General features: G+C 28.0%; 1 long non-coding RNA gene across 1 annotated transcript; it reads right to left on the reverse strand.

Moving 5' to 3' along the window:
- On the reverse strand, window positions 399-1,624 carry LOC109347172. The gene is made up of 3 exons (XR_002107568.1): window positions 1,353-1,624; window positions 1,089-1,265; window positions 399-977 (listed from the first exon to the last, which is right to left on the reverse strand). It is a non-coding gene; the product is annotated as an uncharacterized LOC109347172 (long non-coding RNA).

The following is an 8,991-nucleotide window of genomic DNA, read 5'->3' on the forward strand; positions in this document are numbered from 1 at the left end:
GAGATAAATAGTTATTATTCTTGAGTCGCTACCATTAAGCTAGACTAGCAATATGAAGTATGAACACCTTATGCAATCTTCGGGTAATTTCTTTCATGTGTTATGAATTATGCAATTTTCTCCCAATCTATCCATATAATGATAGAAGCCCAATTCAATGGATGATGATGAAGACTCCCCTAGGCCCATACAGGTTAAACAGAATCCCAAAATAGCAATCTGATTATGTCATGGAATATTAAATATGTAATTTTAATTTCATGTTAAGACTAAAACAAGTTTGTACTATTAGCCCCAGTTTATTAGTGGTAACTGTAAATTCTCTACTTATGTATTTATCTCTATAACAGTTGTCATATTGAGGCCATATAATTGCATGACCACAACCACGTTCTCACACTACATTCAGGAGTTTCTTAGGTCTCATCGGTTTCTATAAAAAATTTGTAATGAACTATGCCGCTCCTGCCGCTCAGCACAAGATGCCTCTACAAAATTGCAAAATGCTATGTCAACCACCCTAGTGTTACATCTCAGATTTTTCATTGTCGTTTGACATGAAAACCATTTCTTCAAAAATTGCCATCAACGTCGTTCTTTCTCAATGGGGCTTTTCACTAGTATTCTTTAGCAAGAAAATGTCCAGTCAGAAGCAACATACCTAGACCTATGTCTATGAGATGTTCTCTATAACATAATCAGACAAAACTGACATCAATATTTAATCGGCCGAAAATTTTACATATACACAAATCAACAAAGTCTGAAGCATCTCATGGCCAATAATTTTCACACATCAGAGCAACTAAAATGGGCTACCAAAATTATACGATTCGAATATGAAATCAAGTACATGATCAATATATCTAATCGAATTGTAGATGCCATCTCCAGATGCCACATGGAGGAACCAACCATCTACTCCTCCCTCTCCTCCACCTTTCCACTTATCATTGCTAAGCCCCGTTAATTTTATACTACATCAATCGAGCAAACAATTGTAAAACAACATGAGTTAGAAACTAATTGTGGTTCCAAATTCCATTTTTCACAATGGCTACTATTCTATCACAACATGATGTTCATACCTGACATTGAAGATTTGCATTTTCCCTTGATGAAGGAGTTCCACGAACTCCAGAAGCAGGTATTTCCGGGTGAAAACCTACCACAAAAATATCATGACAACTTATTACTGGTGCGGTGTCGCTCGAAAAGTTAAACTACATATTTGTCGGTGTGCCGTTAGTCAGTACAACAAATATCTGCCACAAAAACATCAAGGGTTATTACATCCACTAAACATTCTAGAAAAAGTTTGAGACGATCTGTCAATGGATTTTATAACTCACTTATCCTCGTCCAATGATCACACCGTGATCTGGATGATGGTTACTTCAACTTCAACTTCTACTCATCTTGTTTTCTATAGCAAGAACCTCATCTCTTGGAAATCTTCTTCGCAACCCTCAGAAGCTAAATATTGATCCATAGCTACAACCTCAGTTGAGCTTACATGTATTCGATCTTTACTCTCTGAACTTTGCATTCAAGATGAAGCACATAGCACTAAACATACTAATGACAATGACTCAGCACACAAAGATCAATTATAATCCATTGAATCATAGGCATATGTAAGTATATCTTTAACAATAGAGCAATCAAAAATTAATAGAGAATAAGAAGAATAGAGAATAACATAAGTATTGGTTAATGAGAATAAATATAATGATTTGTGTATCTGATTATTGTTATTCTTTTAGGTTTATATAACATGTAAATATATAGACTTCTATCTCAATTCATTTATTGATTTACATTAAACCACATAACTCATGTTGTTTTTTAGAGAATAAGTTTGATCAACTGAAATATGAGTCATTTGCATTACAATTTATTTTCTTGTCAGGGCCCATGGAAGCAAGTGATAGATACAAAACTTGAAAAATAAATTTTACAATTATGTAGTGACATCACCAATAAAATCTTATTGTATCTATCTTTTTAAGATCAAATGACTAGGTGATAAGATAAAAAATATAACTTTCAGTCAATTTTAATTTTATAAGGGAAAATACTTATGTTGTTTTGTGTAATAGTCAGCAATTTGTGTGCAATTTGTATACCCTTCTATAAGTCTAAATCTATTTTCCTTTTTGGAGGACCTTACTCAGATCCTTAGCTGCATATCTATCCATCTACAAAGATTGGATACGAATAATGAATTGTACCTATCATAAGATAAAATCCAAGTCATTTTCAGGATAATAAAAATACAATTTGTCATTCAAATATATCTCATAATAAATTGTGAATATTTCTACATATTAAAATTATAATTTTCAAACTTCAATCATGAATCACATGCCTATGTCTAGATTGTAGAAAATGGGTTATATTCCCCTAAGCATTTTTATTTTTAGAATAATCTATTTTGTAAGAAAAATAATGCATGTTAATGCCATCACAAGATACAATGAATAGTTAGTACCCAAAAAATTCAATGAAGGTGCTTTTGGAATATGGTATATAGATTATTTTAGGCACCCCTTTTAACATTTGTGGTAATGTATGGGCATCACATTCAAATCTTGTTATTTTAGTTATATCTCATCTCCCACAAAGAACCTCTATGCATGCACTGTATTTATTTGGTTTAGTTTTTTAAATCATAGTTATAATTGTGGTTACCGTGAAACCAACCACATATACTATTGAAATTGCAACATTATGATCACAATGTTGAAGATTGCATTTCTCAATTTTTATTATTAGACTTAGTTATTGTTTTAAATTATTGTTGTAGTTACACTATGTTTAATATAATTACGGAAAAAATGTATGTATATTAACAGTACATGAATTTTATACATTATTATTGTATCATGTATCATTCATATTTAATTATCATTGATTTTTCAAAATAAAAATAATCTAAATAAATAATAAGTAATATGACAATTATATAAATATTTACACATTAATAATGCATAAATATTACACATTACCATTTGAAATTGTTACCTAATAATACAACTTAGGAAAGGACACTATTAATTACTTTCCGACATTTATCATTTCTTATACTGCACCAATAATTTTGAATTGTCAACATGACAAATTCGGGTAGAGAAGAATCTAGGCCACTTATTATATTGGTAGCCTAACTTTCCTAAATGTTGAAACTTAAAATCATGAGTACATATTAAAGAAGGACAAACAATTGAACTGCCATGAGTTATTCCTTTCCCATATAAAAAACATTTAAAATTCACTTTCTTTAATGTTTAAAAATTGAATTTCTCATATATCTTTCATTAATATAATATATATATTTTTGCATGTTTGAAAATAATGTCATTATTTTTCAGCCGTTGTTAACAAATTTGTAATAACATGCATGTATATCTTGTAAAATATAGAATGGTGAAGATCAACTCTTAAATATATGTCAATTCAAATAATTTATTATATCATCAAATTTTGATATAATTTTTAACATAATAATTACCCAAATAATAATTTAAAACATAAATATAAATTATAAATAAAATCAAATAAAAACTAAAATAATGTTATATTAATCCAAATATCTAACATGTATCTCTTTTTTATTTAGGTAGTAGAATTAGAGTCTAACTATAAAAGCTAGAATAAGCTAAAAACATGACAAGTAGACAATGATGTATACAAAAAAATGTTGACGTGGCCGTTTATGCTTATCATTGTGTTTGACTTTAGTTCCAACATGAGATGTGAATGTTTAATTGAGATTATTTTTTATTTAAAGTGTGTTTGGCTTAGTTTCTATAAAAAACTTATAAAATGTCCAAGTTGGTTTATTTTCTAGTTCACACAAGCCTATATATATGAAGCATCCTTTTCATTATAACACAACACAAACTTTGACATATATTCAAGCAATATTAGAAGCAACAATGAGAAGAAGCTATATCCAAACTTCATCATCATGCACTAACAAGCATGGAAAGGAAGAGAGCACAAATTTGAAAGAGAAGAGAAATCCAGCAACATCATCATTACATGGGTTAGAGAAGAAAAGAGAGATAAATATGGCAAAAAAGCTAGAGAGAATGGAAAGTGAAGATATTGATGCTAAGGCTGATGCATTCATCAAGAACTTCAAACACCATCTTCTAATTCAGAGGCTCCAATCCATTGAGAATTATGAGCAAATGCTAGCAAGGGGACTATAGTATGTATTGTATTTCGAATTGTTGATGTATTATGTTGTTGTAATTCTCTTATTACCACATATTTTCAATAAACTTTGGTTATAAAAATGGGGCTATAGTAAATTTATATATCCTTCTAGTACATATTTATAGAAATAATTGCAGCTATATATGCCACCTATTGTGTATTTTTATGTGTTATTTCAGTTGAAGAAGATGATGTCCTTTCACCATGGTAGTTCCATGTGCCATGGAAGAAATGATTTGTATTAAGCTTGTTAATAGGGATGTTTATTTTTATATTCTTTTATTTTTTGGTATGAAACTAATTTCTTTCAGGCTGTATGGTTCTTCCCAAGAAGTGTCACTCCAAAAAATTGAACATTTGACATTTTGATCAAAATGAGATCTAGCAAGACCTTATATCACTAGACCAATGCCTTGTTGATTTTATAGGGTTGTTTGGCATATAAAGTAGAGGTCATTATTTGAGAATGGAGATAAAAATAAATTATTTTAATATAATTTAGAGGATTGTACTAACTGTGTTAAAGTTTATAAGTTGAGATTAAATTGAAAAAGAATATTATATGTATGTATTTTTGATATATATCAATAAATTGATAAATTAAAAAATTAAAATCTCACCCAATTGCAAGTGTTTAAGTATTTCAATTGTCATTGTATTGCCAAAACTCTCAACTTTATCATGATAAATGTAATTTTGTTTGATAAAGTTGGTCTTGTTTTTGGTAATTTTTGCTTGTAAAATATCAAGCCAATCATGTTGAACCTATGATTTAATACAAAATTTCTCCTTATCATAGTAGAATGTTGGATTCAAAAAGTAGACATCACAGTGTAATTTTGTTCTAAGTTTTTTATCTCATCTTTGCTTTTATAATTCTTGTATAGGGCTTATTAAAGACTTTTTGTTCATAACACATTCTTGATAGTTTTCCTTTCTCTAAGTATCCATCATATATATATATATAAAAGGTAGAGAAGGTATATCATCAACAACAATAATTCTTAACAAGTGAATTAGTAGAGCCACAATACTGACAATTATTGAACAATCATTCCAAAACCTAGTATCCATCACAATCTCCACTAATTTATTTGCTTTCTTATCACTGTAATATCTAGAATCGATAAAATCATTACTAGTGACTAAAGCTTGCAAATCATGTCTATGATCATGGATGGGTGTTAGTACAATGAACGTTATTGCAAAACGAGTTGTCATAGGACATATAATTTCTTTCCACCCTTGACTTTTCCTTAACCATACTAGCAAAAATCTATGACTATATATAAACTTTGTTATATGAGAGGTACTCTTCGTCAAGATATTCACATGCTCTATTTTTTCAATGCCTCATCGAATCAATTTTAAACAATATGCAACATAAGGAAACCAATATATGGATGAAAACTTCTCATTTTACATTTTCACTAAATTATTCATACTCAATTTACTCCATCTAAAATTTCAACTATATCATTATGATTATTAAAAAAATAAGAATCCAAATTAATACTTAAAAATCGGAAATATGAATCAAAATAGTTTTTGTCATGAGTGATGAAAAATGCTGAAAATAACTAATTTGACCAACATCTAATTTTTATGGAGACCATTTTGTAATTTTAAATTTTTTAAAGACCACATTATTACAAACAAAAGTTTTAAGAATCTGAAATAAATTTTTACTAATTTTAAAATATTATTATATTTTGATTTCTCAAACGAATTTTTATTTTTTATGTAAGACTGATATACCTCGTTTAAAAACTCTCCCTACTTTTTTATGTACACATGATTGAATTCAGAAAAAGTCCCTTTTAAGATAATTTTTTAATTATTTAAATTTTAAAGGTCGTATTAAAATTTGGGAAATATTAAACGTAGTCCTTATAACTTAAAATATAAGCTTTAAAAGAGTAACTTTATATTTGAGTTTTTAATATGGTAGCACAAAGTCCTTTGATGTGGCTCTATCTCACCTTTACACTGTTTTCTTTCAAAACAAAATGGAAGGAAATAGTGAAATAAATGAAAATTAAAGGAATGAGAGGGATTTTTTTTAATTCTTTCCTCTTTTTGTCATGCAACCAAACAATGCATTATGTGTTAGATTAATTTAATAATCAATGTGGTTCATGTACATGAAAGTCACTAATCTGAATGAAAATACCTAATGTGATGATGATTGACAATTAAATGATCAGATTAGTGGGGGTTTTCTCAACTCTCTCCCCTCTCAATTCATGGGCAGTTTTCATTATAGATAACTCCTCCTGACATGCACATAAAGTGTGGCAATTCCATTTTGAACATAAGCCAATTCATTTCTATTATTACGAATAGAAACTAAAACCAAGATTAATAGAGATCTTGGTTTTGCATAAAAGAAAGTCTAGTGCATTGTTATAGAGCAAAAAGGAAGAAAATTGAGTTCCTAATCATCAAGAAAGTCATAAGGAAAGGAGGAGAGGTGAAAACAAAGGGCAACCAGAAAGTGCAGTATCAAAGAAAGCACCAACAAAGAATAGCAGTAGAACCAGGTAATTCCTTAACCTTATTTATCACATGTAAATGTTATAATATCAAGATCCTAAATTAATGGTTCTTATTAACCATTAAAGACTCAATGTAAAGTTTCTCTAAAAGTTTTGAAATGTGTAACATTATGCACATATATTTTATAATCTTTAGTCATTAAATTTTAAAAATGCCATATAATAATTATTCAAGTGGACTCTATATCCATTGAGGACAATAATTATGTCGAACACGCTATTAAACCAATTGAAATTGATTAAGATTAGAAAATAATATTCAAAACATGTAGATATAACCAATGCATATTAAGAATTTGAATATGATAGTTTTTGTAACATGATCATTGAACTATTTCAATTGAGATCTAAATAGTAACTAGCAAGTTACCCGTGCATTTGTACGGGACGATATTTTTTGCCGCATGATAAAGAACACATATTACATGTGTATTTATGATTAAGAATATGTATGTTGCTCGTGCATTCGCATGGTTAAAACCATATATGTTACCAGTGCATTCATATTGTTAAAAATTATTAATTATATATAAAATCATACGGTCAAACCATACGATTTAACTGTTTAAATTGGATAAACTTAATATGGGTCATCTACTGGTTTAACATCTTGCTCGACTTTCTCAACATTGTTTTTTACACATACATAACATGATATAGTTAGTAGTATCCTATTAATCAAAAAAATCATCAATAAATTTATAATTTCATTATTATTTGATTCTAAAATAAGATTAGTATAAAAATAAATATTATTTAACTCTAAAATAGCTACAAACAATATGTTATGATTCATATTATTATTTTAATATTGTGACACATGTCATGAATGAGTTTTTTTTATTATATAGGTAATTTTTAAATAAATCACATGTCATGAGGGTTTGTGAGATTGACACATGTCATGAGGGCTTGAGAGATTAACACGTGTCATGAGGGAGTTCTTGAGAGATTGACACATGTCATGAGGGACCTTTAGTTTTGATGAGAGGTTGACACATGTCATGAGGGCTTGAGAGATTGACACATGTCATGAAGGAATTTTTTTATTATATAGGTAATAGATTTTTATATTATAAATTTGGGAGTAAATTATATTAATACATCTTAAGTTCTAGTAAAATTATATAAATTATATTTCACTTTTTTTTAACATACAAAAACAATTTCGAATATATTTACATAATTATAATTACAACTCCTCAGTGAGGAATACATGGATCTTTTAAGCAAAATAGGGTGATGAATGTAATTTAGTTAACCAAATGTACTGTAGAAACAAGTCCAAATATTTTAAGAGTAAATGTATTTTCATTATTTTTTGTTTGTTATAAAATACATTAATAATTCTAAGGAGATATTGTTCAAATCACAATTAACTATCAATTATATAATAAAAAGTCCTCACTCATCATCCATTGACACATTACAAACAATAGGAAAGCGGGTTGACAGACACGATAGTGCCTGTCAACATGCTAGTAAAGATAAAAGTAGAAGTTATAAAATGAAATTAGAAGTTATAAAATAAAATTAGAAGTTATAAAATATGAAATAAATGTTTAGTAGTATAAGTATATATAAAGATGAAAGTATAACTTATACAATAAAATTAGAAGTTATAAAATGTGAAATAAATGTTTATTAATATAAGAATATATAAAGATGAAGTTAGAAGTTATAAAGATGAAATTAGAAGTTATAAAATAAAATTAGAAGTTATAAAATATGAAATAAATGTTTAGTAGTATAAGTATATATAAAGATGAAAGTATAACTTATACAATAAAATTAGAAGTTATAAAATATGAAATAGGAAAACCCAAAATAACTTCATGAAAGTTAGGTTAGGTTTTTCCTTTATTAAGTAGTATAGATGTGCAACTTATAGTTAATATATTTCAAGGGCAAAATAGGAATATTGAAATTATGCCATGGTGGTGGTTACACCATGTTTTGGCTTTATATATATTAGTATGTACATGCACTCCGTGCCTGCCGACGAATATTGTGTGATACTACATATTCAATTTTTATATATTATATTTTGTGTGTTTATGATAATGTTTAATTTAAGATGAGATATGTGGTTAATTAATGTATTGGTGGTAGTTGCTTAGGATTTTATAGTTTTTTTGTAAAAATTAAATAATGTTAAAGGCAATATAGGAAATGAAAATTACACCATGAGAAAAGTTATTTCAAG

The sequence above is a fragment of the Lupinus angustifolius genome, chromosome LG05 (assembly GCF_001865875.1).
Source record: "Lupinus angustifolius cultivar Tanjil chromosome LG05, LupAngTanjil_v1.0, whole genome shotgun sequence".
In the NCBI taxonomy this organism is placed as follows: Eukaryota; Viridiplantae; Streptophyta; class Magnoliopsida; order Fabales; family Fabaceae; genus Lupinus; species Lupinus angustifolius.